The following is a 21,274-nucleotide window of genomic DNA, read 5'->3' as shown; positions in this document are numbered from 1 at the left end:
GACAATGACTCTATCCCTTCCCCCGTTCAAAGCATTACTGACGACACATCTCTTCTGAGAAGCCATCCCTGCCTAAGCCCTCGTTTCCTTCTCCCTTCCTAAATCCTTACTCCTTTCTATGTCGCCCTGAGTTGCCACCTTTATTCATCCCCCTTCCCAGCCCCACAGCACTCGTCTTTCTTTATTGCTGAATTGTAGTTTCCAAGCTCTTAGTACAGTGCTCTGCATACAGTAAGCACCCAGAAAATACGATTGAATGAATGAACGAATGAATCTCTGCAATTTATTCGTGTACATTAATTTATGTCTTCTCCTCTGGACTGTAAGCTCACTGTGGGCAGGGGACGTGTCTGTTCATTGTTATATCATATGCTCCCAAGCTCTTCTTACCATACTTTGCACACAGTAAGCACTCAATAAATGCAACTGACTGATTATCAACTCTGTGGTATTGTCCTCTCCCAAGCACTTAGTACAGTGCTCTGCACATGGTAAGTGTTCCATCATTATGCTTGATTGATCAAGGCAGGGGCCGACAGATGTAGGAAACCCAGGAAAGAAGCAGAGAGAAGTGGGCTGTAGGATGTAGGAGTTGGTGGGGGTTGTGCAAAGGAGAGGGACATACAGCACTCACGAACATAGCCACAATTCATTTATTTAAAATAATGTCTTTCTCTCACTCTAGACTATAAACTCACTGGGGGCAGTTAATGTGTCCATTAGACAGTTACATCATACTCTCCCAGGAACTTAGTACAGTGCTCTGCACACTGTTAGTGCTCAATAAATAGGATTGATTGATTGGATGAGGTGAATCAAGCAAAAACTCCTCACTCTCGTCTTCAAGGCTCTCCATCACCTCGCCCTCTCCTACCTCACCTTCCTTCTCTCCTTCTACAGCCCAGCCCACACTCCCAGCTCCTCTGCCGCTAACCTCCTCACTGTGCCTCGTATTCGCCCGTCCCGCCGTCCACCCCTGGCCCACGTCCTTCCTCTGGCCTGGAATGTCCTCCCTCCACACCCCCCCAAACTACCTCTCTTCCTCCCTGCAAAGCCCTACTGAGAGTTCACCTCCTCCATGAGGCCTTCCCACACTGATCTTTCTCCTCTCCTCCTCCCCATTGCCCCCCGCCCTCCCTCCTTCCGCTCCCCATAGCACTTGTATATATTTGTACATATTTATTACTCGATTTATTTTACTTGTACATATTTACTACTCTATTTCATTAATGATGTGCATATAGCTATAATTCTATTTATTCTGACGGTTTGACATCTGTCTACATGTTTTGTTTTGTTTTGTTGTCCATCTCCCCCTTCTGGACTGTTAGCCCGTTGTGGGGTAGGGACCGTTTCTATATGTTGCCGTCTTGTACTTCCCAAGCGCTTAGTACAGTGCTCTGCACACAGTAAGCGCTTAATAAGTGCGATAGAATGAATGAATGAATGAATGAATGAGGGAGGTGGAAAGAGGGCCGAGCTGGAAGGGACAGGATCAGAGGCTCCGAGTGAGGACTAACTCAGGATTGATATTCCTCATCCCACTCAACTAGGGCTTTCCCGGAGACATAGGCTGGACCTGCAGAGATCTGCCTCTTTCTCCCTCTGCCTGCAGGAGGCGCTGCCCGCGGCCTCCTCCTGGGAATGGAGACTGGCGCTCTGCTCAAATGAGCTCAGGCCTTCGTAACTGATCATGGATGGGAGGTCGGAGGCTGAGGGAAAGGACGGAAAGTGGAGAATTTTGGACGCAAGGCGGGAGATCACCTCAGATAAAATGGTGTCCTCTAGGGGACGCCTGTGAAATTGCGTGTCGGAAGAGAGGGGCTGCCTCTGAACTCTCATCTTTGAGTGCCCACCGTCCTGACCCTGGCCCCGGGGGTCTCGCCTGATTGTGCCCCATTTAAGGATTCCCCTGCTTCCCCAGGAGCCGCCCTCTGGTGTTCCTGTCCAGCCTCAGCAGGATCACGTAGACCTTGGGCCCGAAGATACAGCCAAGGAGCCCGGCTCCAGAGGCCAGGATGGAGAAGACCTGCACGGTCACTATGGCCTCGCCCTTGGTGCTCAGATACGTGGGCAGGAATGAGACCCAGACTCTGCAGAACCCCAGCATGCTGAATGTGATGAACTTGGCCTTGCTGAAGCTGTCCGGGGCTTAGTGGACAGGGGACATGTCTACCTACTGTGTTTTATTGTACTCTACCAGGTGCTTAGTACAGTGTTCTATTCGGCATTCATTCAATCATATTTCTTGAGCGCTTACTCTGTGCAGAGCACTGTACTAAGCGCTTGGAATGTACAATTCGGCAACAAATAGAGACAATCCCTACCCAACAATAGGCTCACAGTCAATCAGCTACAAGGCCAGAAAGGCCACCAAGAGGCTGAGCGGGGCCAGGAGCTCCATGTGGCCCATAACGCAGTAGAAGGCGGTGGCAGAGCCCTTGTTGCACTGAATGACGATGGCCCTGCCATTTGGACGCTACGTCCACATTGGGGAATGGCGGGGCGGTCCCCAGCCAGATCATGCATATGCCAACTCTGGCGAGGGACCAAATACAGATGATGGAGGAAAGCGCAATGAGCCCTGAGCTCCAGCCATGTCCTCATTCTGCTCCCTGGCCCGCTGGCCCTGAAGGCCAGGACCACAGTGATGGTCTCAGCCTGCATATCTTAAATGGCAACAGAGATAAGGACATTTATCTTTGTGCAGAAATGCTCTGGGCATATTACTCCCCTCCTCAAAAATCTCCAGTAGCTACCAGTCAACCTAGGCATCAGGCTAAAACTCCTCACTCTCGGCTTCAAGGCTCTCCATCACCTTGCCCCCTCCTACTCACCTCCCTTCTTTCCTCCTAGAGCCCAGCCCTCACCCTCTGCTCCTCTGCCACCAACCTCCTCACTGTGCGTCGTTCTCGCCTATCCCGCCGTCGATCCCCGGCCCACGTCCTCCCCCTTGCCAGGAATGCCCTCCCTCCACACATCCGCCAAGGTATCTCTCTTCCTCACTTCAAAGCCCTACTGAGAGCTCACCTCCTCCAGGAGGCCTTCCCAGACTGAGACCCCTCTTTCTTCTCCCCTCCCCACAGCACGTGTATATATCTTTGTACAGATGTATTACTCTATTTATTTTACTTGTACATATTTACATATTCTATTTATTTTATTTTGTTAATACGTTTTGTTTTATTGTCTGTCTCCCCCTTCTAGACTGTGAGCCTGCTGTTGGGTAGGGACCGTCTCTATATGTTGCCAATTTGTATTTCCTAAACGCTTAGTACAGTGCTCTGCACAAAGTAAGCGCTCAATGAATTCCATTGAATGAATGAATGAATGAATTTGTCACAGAATGCAGGTCATCTCACCCTCCTCCTCCTCTTCCTGTTCCTCCTCCTTCTTCATTACCTGAGAAAATAGCCCACCCCACGTTATCCTCTCCTCACTGATAGTAAAATCCTGGCCAGCTGGGGCCTGGGGCATAAACTCTCCCACTTTGTTGTAGACTTTGGTGCCGTTCTGTAAAATCTGATAGTTCAGGATGTCAAACCTACTGGTCGCCCGGCCGTGATCATACAAATGGACCTGCTCATTGGCACCGGTGTGGAGCCCAATGTTCTTCAGTGATGACTGGAGCTGGAAGGAGAGGGGGACACCAGTGACTGCTGTCACCGAAGAAGCAGCGTGGCCTTGTGGATAGAGGAAGGGGAGAATTGCCTACCATGGGCGAGGGACCCAACTAGGTCCATCTCCCGACATCTCTGTGTCCTTCGCAGTCCAGATCTCTTGGTAGAGGGCGTGAACTATGGTATACGCAGCTGGGAGTCAGGATTTCTGGGTTGTCGTTCCTGCCTCCAACACTTTGCCTGCTGTGTAATCTTAGGTAACTTACTTAGATTCTCTGCGCGTCGGTTTCCTCATCAATAAAAATAAGGATAAGATATATTTTCTCAATTAATCAATCAAACATATTTATTGAGCGCTTAATATGGACAGAGCACTGTACTAAGTGCTCGGGAGAGTAGAATATAACAGAGTTGGCATATATGTTCCCTGCCCTCAACGACTTTACTGTGCAGAGGGCGAGGCAAACATTAAAATAAATGAATTAGGGAAATATACATAAGTGCTGTGAGGCTGAGGGAGGGGTGAATAAAGGGTGCAAATTCAAGTGCAAGACTGATGCGTACGGGAGTAGAAGAGGAAATGAGGGCTTAGTCAGCCCGCCATCACACCGCGGGGCCCCTGCTGCTCCCGGAAGGATCCTCTCCTCCGGAGACAATCGCGAGGCCGGGGCTCCCCCTCCCTTCCTACCTCCCTTCGTCCCCGAGCAGCCTGCTATATAGGGTGTCCATGACCCGTGGCCGGGCTACTGGCCATCCTCCGCCCGGACATCTACATTCCCGCCCGACGACACCGAGGCACCTGGGCTGGTAACCCACCCCGCCATCATCACTAGACCCACCCCTCGAAGCCACCTCCTCTCTGTCCAAGTAGCCAACTAGGACCGTGGGATATTGTGTTGTCCCCCTGCTTCCATTCCGCCCCCACCACATCCCATAAGCAACCTTCTCTGAGGAGCCCCCTCACTCCCTCCTTCCCAGACTGGACATGACCGATTTCCCCCCGCTCCCCTCCCCGGGGAAAAAGGTCCTTGTTATCACCGAGTTAATATAACAACCCCATTCGCACCTAGTCTGCCAATCCATGCTATTTGGCTGTTTACTCCTCTTTCCAGGCATCTCCTCTCCCATGACCCCCTTAACAGTTCCACCCGACTCCAGAACTGCCATCCATAGGACTCCATCCTCCACCACCTCTGAGACACTTCTGGCAAGAGGCCCTGGGCTCTCCTTGCCATTAGCCTTTTTGATTTGATTTGACTGACCTATGGGCAATTCATCCTTCTGCTGTGGGCATCATCTGCCTAATCTGCTTATTTTATTACTGCTATCGCATGTTAATTGTTAACTGGTCTCTGTGATGTCATCATCTATTTTATTATTGCCATCGAATGTTAACTGCTAACGGCTCTCTGTGATGTCATTATTTGCTTATTTTATTCCCGTCGCATGTTAATTGTTAACTGCTCTCTGCGTTGTCATCGTCTGTTTATTTCATTATTGCCATCGCATGCTAACTGCTCTCTGTGATATCATCATCAACTTATTTTATTATTGCTACTGAATGTTAATTGTCAACTACTCTCTGTGCTGTCATTTACCTTGCTGACCTCACCATGAACTATCAATTCTCCTGCTCTCATCTGCCCTTCCCAGTCTTCACCTTCCCCTTCCCCATCCCACCCAGCTCTTTCCCTCCTTTTCCCCCCTCCCTCCGCCCCCACCCATCCCACTCACCCCCTCTCCAGAATCCCTCTGTACGGGCACCAACCCTCAGCCCCTCCCTTCCAACCTCCTCCTTCTCCTCCTCCCCGCCCCGCCCCATCAAAGTTCTCCTTTCTCATCGCCATCCCTCTTCCCACTCTCCCCGCCCAGGCCCCCGACAACTCATTCTAATCCAAACCCTCCCCACCCCGCCTGCCCGGCCACCCCTCTCCCCTCCCTCCACAGGTGCTGCCAAGTGAGGCCTTTGGAATCCCCCGCTCCATTGTAGGTAAGCTCCCTTTCATCCTGACCTGTTTCATTCCAGGCTCTAGCCTCCTCCTCGCCCTAACCGAAACATGGATCACCCCGGATGACATTGTCCCTTCTGCTGCTCTCTCCAGCGGAAGCTTCTTCTTCTCCCACTCCCCCAGACTCACCAGAAAAGGAGGAGATGTCGGCTAACTTCTTGCACCCCAATGTCGCTTTCGCACTATCCCTCCTCCCCCTTCCCTATCCTTCCTCTCTTTTGAAGCCCATATTATTTGGCTTCAATCTACCACCCCCCTCCAGATTGTTATAGCCGTCATCTACCGCCCCCTGTCCCGACCTCCAACTTTGTGTTAACGATTTTAATCCTTTTCTCACCTTCTTTCTCTCCTTTTCCATGCCCATTCTGATCCTCGGAGACTTCAACATCGACATGGAACATCCACATGGATGCCCCCCGTATGTCACCCGCCTTCTATCTCTCCTTGACTCTGCAAACCTCCTGCTCCACCCCACCTCGCCCACTCACCAACTTGGTCACACCCTCGACCTCATCATCTTCTACCGCTGCACTATCTCCACACTCAACTACTCTGAAATCCCTCTCTCTGATCATAACCTTCTCACCTGCCTCCTCACTTACACTCATTCCCCCTGTAAATCTATATTTCTCCCCCACAGAGACCTCCTCTCTCTAGGCCCCATCCATCTTTCTCAGCACATCATACCCCACGTCGCCTCCCTATCCTCTCTACCCAATCTTGATGACCAGATTACTGCTCTCAACTCCACCCTCTCCACTCAACTCAACTCTCTCGCTCCCCTTTCTCTTTGCCGCTCTTGCACCAGTAACCCACAGCCTTGGATCACTGCCACTGTCTGCCTCCTTCACTCTTATGCTCGAGCTGCTGAACACTGCTGGCGAAAGTCTAAACACCAAGCCAACCTTGTTCACTTGAAGTTTATCCTTTTCTGCCTTAACTCTAACCTGTCCTCTGCCAGACAAAACTATTTTTCCTCCCTTAGTGACACCCATGCCCATCAACCCCATCAGCTGCTCCGTACGTTTAACCCCCTTCTCAGGCCCCATGTTCCTCCCCCTCCTCCAGCCATCACCCCCAATGATCTGACCTCCTACTTCGTTAGTAAAATCAACTCCTCAAAGTCACCCCTCTCCCTTCTCCATCCCCCCCCGCTCTCAACCCTGTCCGCTACTCTCCCACCCTTCCCAGCAGTATCTTCAGATGAGATCTCCTTCCTCCTCTAAAGTGCTACTCCATCCACCTGTGCTTAAGACCTCATTCCCTGTCATTTTATGAACCCTCTAGCCCCTTCCCTCCTCCCCTCCTTAACTTCCATCTTCAACCGCTCACTCTCCACTGGTTCCTTCCCTTCTGCCTTCAAACATGTCCATGTCTCCCCCCTCCTAAAAAATCCCTCTCTTGACCCCACCTCCCCTTCTAGTTATCGCCCTATCTCCCCCCTACCCCTACTTTCCAAACTCCTAGAATGAGTCGCTGCCTCAAATTCCTCAACGCCAACTCTCTCCCGGAAACTCTCCAATCTGGCTTCCATCCCCTATACTCCATAGAAACTGCCTTCTCAAAGGTCACCAACGATCTTCTTTCCAAATCCAATGTCTCCTACTCTATCCTAATCCTCCTCGACCTCTCAGCTGCCTTCGACACTGTGGATCACCTCCTTCTCCTCAACATGCTATCCAACCTTGGCTTCACAGATTCCGTCCTCTCCTGGTTCTCCTTTATCTCTCCGGCCATTCATTCTCAGTCTCCTTTGTGGTGTCCTCCTCCTCCTCCTCCCATCCCTTTACTATAGAGATTCCTCAAGGGTCAGTTCTTGGTCCCCTTTTCTTCCCTATCTACACTCACTCTCTTGGTGAACTCATTCAGTCCCACGGCTTCAACTATCATCTCTACGCTGATGACACCCAAATCTACATCACAGCCCTTGCTCTCCCTCTCTCCCTCCAGGCTCGTTTCTTCTCCTGCCTTCAGAACATCTCTATCTGGATGTCTGCCCGCCATCTAAAACTCAATATGTGCAAGACTGAACTCCTTATCTTACCTCCCAAACTCTGTCCTCTCCTTGACTTTCCCGTCACTTTAGACGACACTACCATCCTTCCCGTCTCACAAGCCCTCACCATTGGTGTCATCCTCGACTCCGCTCTCTCGTTCACCCCACACATACAATCTGTCACCAAAACCTGCTGGCCTCAACTTCACAACGTCACCAAGATCTGCCCTTTCCTCTCCATCCAAACCGCTACCTTGCTGGTTCAAGCTCTCATTCTATCACGACTGGATTACTGCATCAGCCTCCTCTCTGATCTCCCATCCTCGTCTCTCTCCCCGCTTCTGTCTAAACTTCACTCTGCTGACCCGATTATCTTTGTACAGAAACGCTCTGGGCATATTACTCCCCTTCTCAAAAATCCACTTCCTCCCTCTACCCGTACCTCACTGCTTTTCTACTATACCCAGCTCACTCATTTCACTTCTTTAATGCCAACCTACTCACCTCACCTCGATCTCGTCTATCTCATTTCTAAATTCTCCCCCACATCCTGCCTTTGACCTGGAGCACCCTCCCACTTCGTAAGTGACAGATGATCACTCTCCGACCTTCCAAATCTTAAAATTACACCTCTTTTATTCATTCATTCATCGTATTTATTGAGCGTTTACTGTGTGCAGATCACTGTACTAAGCGCTTGGGAAGTACAAGTCGGCAACATATAGAGATGGTCCCTACCCAACAACGGGCTCACAGTCTAGAAAGGGGAGACAAACAACAAAACAAAACATGCAGACAGGTGTCAAAATCGTCAGAACAACTAGAATTATAGCTATATGCACATCATTAACAAAAATAACAGAATAGCAAATATGTACAAGTAAAATAAATAGAGGAATAAATCTGCACGAATATATACAAGTGTTATGGGGAGGGGAAGGAGGTAGGGCGGGGTAAGATGTGGAGGAGGAGAGGAAAAAGGGGGTTCAGTCTGGGAAGGCCTCCTGGAGGAGGTGAGCTCTCAGTAGGACTTTGAAGGGAAGAAGAGAGCTAGTTTGGCAGATGTGTGGAGGGAGGGCATTCCAGTCCAGGGGAAGATCGTGGGGGGTCAAAGGCGCGACAGGTGAGAACGAGGCACAGTGAAGAGGTTAGCCGCAGAGGAATTGATGGTACGGGATGGGCTGTAGAAGGAAAGAAGGGAAGTGAGGTAGGAGGGGCTGAGGCGGTGGAGAGCCTTGAAGCCGAGAGTGAGGAGTTTTTCCTTAATTTGTAGGTTGACAGGTTCTTGTAGAGGTTCTTGGATGGACAACCACTGGAGGAAACATGGACTGAACGTTTTTGTAGAAAAGGTATCTGGGCAGCCTAGTGAAGTATGGACTGGAGTAGGGCGAGACAGGAGGCTGAGAGATCATCAATAAGGCTGATGTAGTAATAAGGGTGGATTAGGATGAGTGATTGTATTAACATGGTAGCAGTTTGGATGGAGAGGAAAGGGTGCATTTTAGTGATGTTGTGAAGGTGGGACTGACAGGATTTGGTGATGGATTGATGGACTGAATATGTGCGTCGAATGAGAGAGAGAAGTCAAGGATAACGCCAAGGTTACAGGCTTTTGATACAGGGAGGATGGTGGTGTCGTCTACAGTGATGGGAAAGTGTTCTTTTTATGACATTTGTAAAGTGCTTACTGTGAACCAGGCACTGTACTGGGTTACAGTGCTGGGGCAGATACAGGCTAATCAGGTGGAACACAGTCCCTATCCCACATGAGGCTCACAGCTTCAACCCCCATTTTGCAGATGAGGGAACAGAGGTCTAGAGAAGAGAAGTTACTTGCCCGCAGTCACACAGCAGGCAAGTGGCGGAGTTGGAATTTTGACTCCATTCATTCATTCAGTTGCATTTATGGACTGTATGCTTTATGCAGAACACTGGACTAAGCACTTGGGAGAGTACAGTGCAACAGCCTACAGAAACATTCCCTGTCGACAGCGAGCTTATAGTCTAGAGGGGGAGACAGACATTAATATAAATAAATTACAGATTTGTATATAAGTGCTATGGGACGTGGGACTAAGAAAATTCCACTTTGACCAGTAACTCCATGAATACCCCCTTGCGCCCCCGCACCCCCAAACACACACTCCTCCTTTTCTTGGGAAAGCACTGTATGGTGAGGGGTTAGTCAGTGGTGAGTGCTTACCGTGTGCAGAGCTCTGTACAAAGTACTTGGGACAGTGCAAAATTTATTTATCCTTTGATGGTATTTACTGAGTGCTTATTGTGTGCAGAGCACTGTAGCACCGTAGAGTTGGTAGACATATTCCCTGCCCACAATGAGCTCATTCTAGGTTAGGGGACGGATAGTGAAATAAATAAATTGTGGTTAATTTAATTCTGTTTAGCGGCAGAGGAGTGGAGGGTGCGGGCTGGGCTGTAGAAGGAGAGAAGGGAGGTGAGGTAGGAGGGGGCGAGGTGATGGAGAGCCTTGAAGCCGAAGTGTCCACCCTCGACTCTCTCCCATGCCGCTGTTGCCCAGCGTGGGTTAGTTTGGACTTGTAACGGATTGCTTTACACTCTTTAGCCACTGCCCAAGCTATGAATGGAATGCATAGGCCTCTGCCTGATTCACCCTCCTGTAGCCAAGACTGGTAGAGTACTGGAAACTCTCCAGGTGTAACCCTGAGAGGGGACTGAGTTGTACCCTCTCTTATTTAGAACATGAGCCCCACCTGGGGTAGGGACTGTGTCCAACCTATCTTGTATCTACCTCAGCACTTAATCCAGTGCTTGGTACTTAGTAACCACTTTACAAATATCTCAATACTTATTAAATATGCCATATTATAGATATTGGTTGGATAAGTACCTTAGCATTGTGGATAGATCACAGGCCTTAGAGTCAAAAGGTCATAGGTTCTACTCCCAGCTCTACCATTTGTCTTCTGTGTGACCCTCAGCAAGTCACCTCATCTCTCTGAATCTCAGTTACCTCATCTTAAAATGGGGATTGAGACTGTGAGCCCCACGTGGGACAAGGACTGCATGCAGCCCGATTTGCTTGTATCCACCTGCCTGGCACCTACTAAGCACTTAACAAATACCACAATTATTACTTCCAAATGCGAAGCAGCATAGCATAGTGGATAAAGGATGGAACTGGGACTCAGAAAGGTCATGAGTTCTAATCCTACCCAGTTCCTCCACCTGTCTTCTGGGTGACCTTGGGTAAGTCACTTCTCTTCTCTGTGCCTCAGTTCCCTCATCTACGATTGAATGAATGAATGAATCTATAAAAAGTGTTGAGACTGTGAGCTCCACCTGGGATACAACAAAATTTCCTGGCATCTACCTCAAGGTTTAGTACAGTGCCTGGCACAATGTAAGTGCTTAACAAATGCCACTATTATTATTCTTACAGTGTACACTCAAAATAGATACAATGGACTGATGAAAAATACCACTAATGAAAGAAAATATTCACCAGGAAGGCTTCTACCAGTGACCTGGCTCAGATGATCAGGAACTGGGCAGGAGGTTGGGAGGGCAGTAGTTACAGGACAGGATTCCATAGCTCATCTCCCTGTAATGCTGTGATTATCCTGTCACTGTCAGCAACCGGACCCCACTGGAGAGAGGTGGGAGGCAAAGAGGAAGCACCGGTGTCCTTCTGTTACAAGAAGAAGCCAGTAGCAGATGGGCCTCAACTCTAATCTTTGGGCCAGCTGTAGAAGTAAACTTGAAGACCTGGGATGTCGGGGGAGAGAGTGGCTGGGAGACTTCTTTTGTGGGAATCATTTAAATGTGGAGAAAACAATTTCGCCTAAATCTTGGGAAAAGTCATAGAAATATTTAAGAGTCCTTGGAAGTTCATTGATCAATGCCGAGAGATGTATATTCCTTGATCACTTGTCTCTGACTCAACGGTGTTTTCTCATAATCTGGATAGGTTTGATCTCCATTACTGCAACTAGATGATGTTATGCATTCATTCATTAATTCAGTTGTATTTATTGAACACTTACTGTGCGCAGAGCACTGTATTGAGGGCTTGAGAGACAACAATATGACAATAAACAGACACATTCCCTGCCCACAACAAGCTTACAAGTCTAGAGGGGGAGGGAGACATTAATATAAAGAAATAGATTACAGATATGTACATACGTGGTGTGTGGCTGGGAGTGAAGGATGAATGAAGGGAGCAAATCAGGGCAATGCAGAAGGGAGAAGGGAAAAGGAGGGCTTAGTCAGGGAAGGCCTCTTGGAGGAGATGCGCCTTCAATAAGGCTTTGAAGGAGGAGAGAGTAATTACCTGTCGGATATTAGGAGGGAGGGCGTTCCAGGCCACAGACAAGACAAGGGAGGGAGGCTAGACAAGATTGAGGTACAGTGAGAAGGTCAGCATTAGAGGAACGAAGTGTGCAGGCTGGGTTGTAGTAGGAAAGTAGCGAGGTGAGGTAGGAGGAGGCAAGGTGATTGAGTGTCTTGAAGCCATTGGCGAGGAGTTTTTATTGGATGCAGAGATGGATGGGAAACCACTGGAGGTTCTTGAAGAGTGGGGAAACATGGCCTGAACGTTTTTGTAGGAAAATGATCTGGGCAGCAGAGTATAGTATGGGCTGGAGTGGAGAGAAACAAGAGGCAGGGAAGTCAGCAAGGAAGCTGATAGACTACTCAAGGCAGGATAGGTGCCTCATTCCTGCCGGGAGTAGGAGCCATGGGTGAAGCCCCCTCCTGATTCCATCACTGGGATACCAGGAATGAACCTAATAGATCAGCTTGGCCTGCAGGTCCTCCAGGTCCCCGTGGCAGGCCAGGTCCTGCTGAGGGACAGGGACTGAGAGGGAAGCCCCCTCAACAGCCACTCTGTCCCTTTCTACCTTCCTCTGGATAGGATAACCCTTCCTTTGCAAACTCCTGGAGCGAGGCGTTTACACTCACTGCCTAGAATTCCTCTCCTAGAATTCTCTCCTGGACCCTTCCGATCTGGCTTCCGTCCTCTGCACTCCACTGAAAGCGCCCTCTCAAAGGTCACCAATGACCTCCTTCTTGCCAGATCCAATGGTTTCCACTCCATCCTAATCCTCCCTGACCTCTAAGCTGCTTTTGACACTGCCGACCATCCCCTTCTCCTCAAAACATTATGCAACCTTGGCTTCACTGAATCCATCCTCTCCTGGTTCTCTTCTCATCTCTCTGGCCATTCATTCTCAGTCTCTTTCATGGAGCACCTCCTCCCCCTTCCATCCCCTAACTGTAGGGGTTCCTCAAAGTTCAGTTCTTGGTTCTCTTTTGTTCTCCATCTAGACTCACTCCCTTGGTGAACTCATTCACTCCCGCAGCTTCAACTATCATCTCTTTGTAGATAATACCCAAATCTATATCTCCTTCCCTGTTCTCTCTCCCTCCCTCCAGGCTCGCATCTCCTCCTGCCTCCAGGACATCTCCTCATGGATGTCGTCCCACCAACTAAAACTTAACATGTCCAAGACTAAGCTCCTTATCTTTCCTCCCAAACCCTGTCCTCTCCCTGACTTTCCCATCACTGTAGATGGCACTACCATCCATCACGTCTCACAAGCCCACAACCTTGGTGTCATCCTTGACTCCATTCTCACATTCACCCCACGTACCCAGCCCATCACTAAAACCTGCCCGTCTCACCTTCGGAACATCACCAAGATCTGCCCTTTCCTCTCTATACAAACTGCTGCCACATTAGTACAAACTCTCATTCCATCCCGACTGGAATACTGCATCAGCTTCCTTTCTGATCTCCCAACCTCCTGTCTCTCCCCACTTCAGCCTATATTTTACTCTTCTGTCCGGATTTTCCTTCTGCAAGAAACATTCTGGGAACGTCACCCCCTCCTCAAAATTCTCCAGTGCTTGTCTATCACCCTCCATATCACCAAAAACTCCTCACTATTGGATTCAAAGCTCTCCATCACCTTGCCTCCTCCTACCTCACCTCCCTTCTCTCCTACTACATCCCAGCCAGCACACTCGCTCCTCTGGTGCTAACCTTCTCACTGTGCCTCGTTCTCGCCTGTCCCGCCGTTGACCCCTGGCCCACGTCCTACCTCTGGCCTGTAATGCCCTCCCTCCCCAAATCAGCCAAACAATCACATTTACCCGCTTCAAAGCCCTACTGAAGGTTCACCTCCTCCGGGAGGCTTTCCCAGACTAAGTCCTCCTTTTTCTCTGCTCTCCCCCGACATTTCCAGACTCACTCCCCTTGCTCTACCCGCCTCCCCATCCCATACCACTTGTGTATATATGCACATGTTTATAATTCTATTCATTTATATTAATGATTTGTAAGTATCTATAATTCTATTTATTTATATTGATGCTATTGCGGCCTGTTTACTTGTTTTGATGCCTGTCTCCCCCCTTCTAGACTGTGAGCCCACTGTGGGCAGGGATTATCTCCGTTGCTGAATTGTACTTTCCAAGCGCTTAGTACAGTGCTCTGCACAAAGTAAGTGCTCAATAAATATGACTGAATGAATAACTGCTTGGATTAACGAAGTAGGAGTTTGGATTGAGAGGAAAGGGTGGATTTTAGCAATGCCTTTAAGGTGGAACTGACAGCATTTAGTGATGGTTTGAATATGTGGGTTGAATGCGAGAAAGGAGTCAAGGATTACCCCAGGGTTATTGTCTTGTGAGACAGGAAGAATGGTGGTTCCATCCACAGTGATGGGAAAGTCAGGGGGACGGCAGGAAAAGATAAAAAGTTCTGTTTTAGCCATATGAAGTTTGACGTGACGGGAAGACATCCAAGTAGAGATGTCTTGATGGCAGGAAGAAATCTGAGATTAAATCAAATGAGAGAAATCAGGGCTGGAGATCTTGGACACATCACTTCATTTCTCTGAGCCTCAGTTTCCTCATCTGTCAAATGGGGATTAAATACCTGTTCTCCCTCTCCCTTAGACTGGGAGCCCCATGTGGGACAGGGACAGGGACCTGACTATCTTATGTGCATTCCAGGGCCTTCCTCACAGAGTAAACTCCAGGATCTTGACTTCCACATCCTAGACAGACATAGTGGAGACATTGGCTGGAGCTTTTCTAGATGAGCAATGGGAATGATTCCACTGAGCGGGACTCACTTGAAGAATCAGTCAATCAGTCGTATTTATTGAGAGCTTACTATGTGCAGAGAATTGTACTCAGCGCCTGGGAGAGTACAGTACAACGGAATCGGTAGACACGTTCCCTGCCCACAGTGAGCTTATAGTCTACATGATCTTTATTTTAGAGTCCTTTGACAGGGAACCTCTGCTTCCCCACACTCCCAGGACAACCATACCCTGATTTCCCCGTAAAAATTAAAGATGATTAATTATGTTACTCATTTTCTTCCTTTCTTTAAGCTCTGAAGAGCCATAGCATGGGTGTTTTCTTGCCCTCTGTTCTTCTTCCCTACTATTCTCTCTGTGCCTGAGTGTGGGGCATGGGGATCGGGGGCAGGCATTCCTCACCGAGGCAAAGCAGCCGGGTGGTGGACTGGGGGTCTTGGGGACACACGGCATAGGAACCAGGGCCACGACCAGCTCGGGATGCTCACAGGCACTGAAACAGCCGAATAGGCGGTTGGGGAGGGGGGCGACAGATACACGGTCTGTGCCTTGTGGCTGGGGTTGGGAGAGGTGGGGAGACTGAGGCCATGGTGCAACTATGGGGCAGAGGGGGCCGTGCATCTCCCAGCCCTGGCTCTCTTTATGTTGTCATTCATTCATTTATTAAATCGCATTTATTGAGCACTTACTGTGTGCAGAGAACTATACTGATTGGAAAGTACAAAACAGCAATAAAACGAGACAGTCCCTGCCCACAACGGGCTCACATTCTAGAGGGGGCATCAGGGGATCAGGGGATACAGTCAGGCTATCCGTAGGAGCTTACTCTGTGTTAGAAACTGTTCTAATGGCTGGGGCTGATAGAAGATCATCAGAGGGACCCAATATCAGTTCCACATAGGGCTCACAGTCTTAATCCCCATTTTAAAGATGAGGAAACTGAGACCCAGAAGATTGAAGTGACTTGTCCAAGCTCACATGATAGGCGAGGGGTGGGGTGGAGTGGGATTAAAACCTAGGTCTTCTGGCTCTCAGGCCTGTGCTGTTTCCACTAGACCATATTATCTCTGCTCCTTAACCCCCCTTAAGAGGTCCACCCACCTCCAGCACATAATAGTTTGTATCTGCTCTCTGTGACATCATTATCTGCTTATTTTATTTCCCATAGCATGTTAATCGTTAACTACCCTCTGTGATGCCACCGCCTATTTAAATCATTGCTACCATTTTATCGCTTCTGCGTCTCAATTGTTAACCTCCCGCTGGACTGTCACTCACCCTGCTGACCTCACCATGAACTGTTAATTCCCTTGTTTCCAACTGCGATTCCCATTCCTCACCTTCCCCTTCAACTCTCCCACCCAGCTTTTTCCCTCCCTCTCCCCCACCACCACTGCTCCCTTTCACCCCCTACCAAGGATCCCTCTGTACCAGCGCCAATCCTCAATTCCTCCCTCCCATTCTCCCCACCCCCACCCCATCCCAGTTCTCCTTTCCCAGCGCCACCCCTCTTCCCACTCTCCCCACCTAGGCCCCCGTCAACTCATCCCAATCCAAACCCTCCCCTCCCCTCGCAGCCTTCCCCCCCTCCCCTCCCTCGACAGCTGCTGCCAAGTGTAGCCTCTGGAACCCCCGCTCCGTTATAAGTAAGCTCCCTTTCATCCTAGACCTATTCCTTTCCAGGTCACTACTCCTCCTCGCCCTAACTGAAACATGGGTATCTCCGGACGACACGATCTCTTCTGCTGGTCTCTCCAGTGGAGGCCTCTTCTTCTCCCACTCCCCCAAACTCACGGGAATAGGAGGAGGTGTCGGTTTCCTTCTCGCCCCCCAATGTCGTTTTCGCACTATCCCTCCTCACCCCTTCCCTTTCCTTCCCTTCCTTTGAAGCCCACATTATTCGCCTCTACCACCCCCTCCGGATTCTTGTATCCATCATCTACCGGCCCCCCCCGGCCCCACCTCCAACTTCTTTAACGATTTTGACCCCTTCCTCACCTTCCTTGTCTCCTTTTCCATGCCCACTCTGATCCTCGGAGATTTCAACATCCACATGGATATCTCTGATGACTCTTCTGCCGCCCGCCTTCTATCTCTCCATGATGCTGCCAACCTCTTGCTCCACCCCACCTCGCACATTCACCAACTTGATCACACCCTCGACTTCATCATCTCCTACCGCTGCACTATCGCCACCCTCACCAACTCTGAAATCCCTCTCTCTGATCATAATCTTCTCACCTGCCTCTTCACTCACACTTCTTTACCCTGTAAATCCATATTACTCCCTCACAGAGATCTCTGCTCTCTTGACCCCATCCATCTTTCTGAGCGCCTCACACCCCACCTCACATTCCCTTTCCTCTCTACCCAATCTTCATGATCAGATTACTGCTCTCAATTCTACTCTTTCTACTCAGCTAGACTCTCTCGCTCCCCTTTCCCTTCGCCGCTCTCGTACCACTAACCCACAGCCCTGGATCACTGCCACTGTCCCCCTCCTTCATTCTTCTGCTCGAGCTGCTGAACCCTGCTGGCGAAAGTCTAAATACCATGCCAACCTCGTTCACTTCAAGTTTAACCTTTCCTGCCTTAACTCTGCCCTCTCCTCTGCCAGACAAAACTATTTCTCCTCCCCTATTGACACCCATGCCCATCGCCCCCTCCAGCTCTTCCGTACATTCAACTCCCTTCTCAGGCCCCCGGTTCCTTCCCTCCTCCTCCCCTCCTCCTCCTCCTTCCCTCACCCCCAACGATCTGGCCTCCTACTTCATTAATAAAATTAAATCCATCAGGTCTGAGCTCCCAAAAGTCACTCCCCCTGCTTCTCCAACCCCCCGGCTCTCAACGCTCTATGCTACTCTCCCATCCTTCTCAGCAGTATCCTCAGAGGAGCTCTCCTCCCTCCTCTCAAGTGCTACTTCGGCCACCTGTGCTTCTGACCCCATTCCCTCTCATCTCATGAAATCTCTCGCTCTGTCCCTTCTCCCCTCCTTAACTTCCATCTCACTCTCCACTGGTTCCTTCCCCTCTGCCTTCAAATATGCCCACGTCTCTCGCATCCTAAAAAACCCCCTCTCTTGACCCCCCTCACCTTCTAGTTATTGCCCTATCTCCCTCCTACCATTCCTTTCCAAACTCCTTGAACGAGGCGTCTACATGCGCTGCCTCGAATTTCTCAACGCCAACTCTCTCCTCGACCCCTTCCAATCTGGCTTCTGTCCCCTATATTCCATGGACATTGCCCTCTCAAAGGTCACCAATGACCTGTTTGCCAAATCCAACGGCTCATACTCTATCCTAATCCTCCTCGACCTCTCAACTGCCTTCGACACTGTGGACCATCCCCTTCTCCTCAACACGCTATCCAACCTTGGCTTCACAGACTCCATCCTCTCCTGGCTCTCCTCTTATCTCTCCGGCCGTTCATTCTCAGTCTCTTTTGCAGGCTCCTCCTCCCCCTCCCATCCCCTTACTGTAGGGGTTCCTCAAGGTTCAGTTCTTGGTCCCCTTCTGTTCTCGATCTACACTCACTACCTTGATGACCTCATTCGCTCCCACGGCTTCAACTATCATCTCTATGCTAGTGACACCCAAATCTACATCTCTGCCCCTGCTCTCTCTCCCTCCCTCCAGGCTCGCATCTCCTCCTGCCTTCAGGACATCTCCATCTGGATGGCTGCCTGCCACCTAAAACTCAACATGTCCAAGACTGAACTCCTTGTCTTCCCTCCTAAACCCTGCCCTCTCCCTGACTTTCCCATCACTGTTGACGGCACTACCATCCTTTCCATATCACAGGCCCGCACCCTTGGTGTCATCCTCGAACCCATTCTCTCGTTCACCCCTCACATCCATGCCGTCGCCAAAACCTGCCGTTCTCACCTCTGCAACATTGTCAAGATCCGCCCTTTCCTCTACATCCAAATCGCTACCCTACTCGTTCAAGCTCTCATCCTATCCCGTCTGGATTACTGTATCATCCTCCTCTCCGATCTCCCATTGTCTTGTCTCTCCCCATTTCAATCCATACTTCACGCCTCTGCCCCGATTGTCTTTGTCCAGAAAAGCTCTGGGCATGTTACTCCCCTCCTCAAAAATCTCCAGCGGCTACCAATCAACCTACGCATCAGGGAAAAACTCCTCACCCTCGGCTTCAAGGCTCTCCATCACCTCGCCCCCTCCTACCTCACCTCCCTTCTATCCTTCTACAGCCCAGCCCGCACCCTGCGCTCCTCTGCCGCTAATCACCTCACCGTGACTCGTTCTCGCCTGTCCCGCCGTCGACCCCCGGCCCACGTCATCCCCCTGGCCTGGAATGCCCTCCCTCCGCGCATCCACCAAGCTAGCTCTCTTCCTCCCTTCAAGGCCCTACTGAGAGCTCACCTCCTCCAGGAGGCCTTCCCAGACTGAGCCCCCTCCTTCCTTTCCCCCTCCTCCCCATTCCCCCCGCCTTACCTCCTTCCCCTCCACACAGCACCTGTATATATGTATATGTGTTTGTACGTATTTATTACTCCTTGTATTCATTTATTTTATTTGTACATATTTATTCTAATTATTTTATTTTGTTAATATGTTTTGTTTTGTCCTCTGTCTCCCCCTTCTAGACTGTGAGCCCACTGTTGGGTAGAGACCGTCTCTATATGTTGCCAACTTGTACTTCCAAAGTGCTTAGTACAGTGCTCTGCACACAGTAAGCGCTCAATAAATACTATTGAATGAATGAATGAATGAATGAATGAATGGTGGCGAGATAGAAGAGATGAAGATACAGTGAGAAGGCTGGCATTAGAGTAGGCTGGCAGAGAAGAAGCGTGGCTCAGTGGAAAGAGCCCGGGCTTTAGCGTCAGAGGTCACGGGTTCAAATCACGGCCCCGCCATTAGTCAGCTGTGTGACTTTGGGCAAGATACTTCACTTCTCTGTGCCTCAGTTACCTCATCTGTAAAATGGGGATGAAGACTGTGAGCACCTAGAGGGACAACCTGGTCACCTTGTATTCCCCCAGTGCTTAGAACAGTGCTTTGCACATAGTAATCACTTAACAAATACCATCATTATTATTAGAGGAGCGACCTGTGTGGGCTGGGTTGTAGTGGGAGAGCAACGAAGTGAGGTAGGAGTGGGCAGGTGCTTTGAGATTAATGGTGAGAAATGTCTGTCTGATGCGGAGATTGATAGGCAACTGCTGGAGGTTCTTGAGGAACGGGGAAATTGGATTGTACGGTTTTGTAGAAAAGTGATTCGGGCAGCTGAGTGAAGCATGCACTGGACTGAGGAGAGGCAGGAGGCTGGGAGGTCAGCAGGGAGGCTGTTGCAGTAATCAAGGCAGGAGAGGAGAAGTGACTGGATTAACTTGGTAGTGGTTTGGGTGGAGAGTAAAGGGCAGATTTCCCGGGTGGCCAGTCCTCCAGGTTTACAGCGGGTGGTGTCATTTTTGGCTGATCCGGCCCCGAGACGGAATGGACACGTTTATGTCCTTATTTATTTTCAGCCCAATCCTCTCTCCGCCTCAGCTCCCGCTGCCAGGGTCTTCGCCCAGGCAGAGAGGTCTAGTGACAAGATCCCAGGCCTGGAAGCCAGAGGACCTGGGTTCTAATCCTGGATCCCCCACATTCCTGCTGGGTGACCTTGGGCCAGTCACCTCATTTCTCTGGGCATCAATTCCCTCATCTGTGAAATGGAGATTCAATGCCTGTTCTCCTGCCTACGGACATTGTAAGCCCCATGTGGGACCCGAATCTCTTGTATCTACCCCAGTGCTTTGTACAGTGCTCGGCACATTGTAAGCATTTAACACGTACCCGAGTTATTATTATTATTGTTAAGGATGCAACTCAGGGTTCATATAGACCAGGATTAGGGGGTTCAAAAGGCTCCAGAACAAGTGGAGGGTTTGAGGTCCATCCCTGAGAAACAGGCTGCCATCATGTGGAATCAGCATTTTTTCAGTTTTAGGCACAGAGTTCCAAATAGCTTCCTCCAAGAAGCCTTCCCCCATTTAATTCGCCAAAGCCAAGTAATGCCAACCCTGCTGCCACTCTTCTCTAGAAGCCGCATGGCATATTCGAAAGAGCATGGGCCTGGGAGTTGCAGGGTCATGGGTTCTAATCCCGGCTCTACGACTTTTCTGCTATGTGACCTTGGGCAAGCCACTTCACTTCTCGGCCTCAGTTACCTTATCTGTAAAGTGGGGGTTTACACCGTGAACCCCACTTTGGACAGGGACTGTGTCTAACCCGATTTACTTGTATCCACCCCAGTGCTTAGTATAGTTCCTGGCATGTAGTAAGTGTAGTAAGTCTTCAATCAATCAATCAATCAATCATATTTATTGAGCGCTTACTGTATGCAGAGCACAGTACTAAGCGCTTGGGAAGTACAAGTTGGCAACATACAGAGACGGTCCCTACCCAACAGTGGGCTCACAGTCTAGAAGGGGGAGACATGTCTAGACGGTGTCTAGAATGTGAGCCCGCTGTTGGGTAGGGGCCGTCTCTATAGGTTGTCAACTTGTATTTCCCAAGGGCTTAGTACAGTGCTCTGCACAGTAA

Source organism: Tachyglossus aculeatus, chromosome 3 (genome assembly GCF_015852505.1).
Source record: "Tachyglossus aculeatus isolate mTacAcu1 chromosome 3, mTacAcu1.pri, whole genome shotgun sequence".
NCBI classification, from domain to species: domain Eukaryota; kingdom Metazoa; phylum Chordata; class Mammalia; order Monotremata; family Tachyglossidae; genus Tachyglossus; species Tachyglossus aculeatus.
This window is presented reverse-complemented; position numbering follows the sequence as displayed.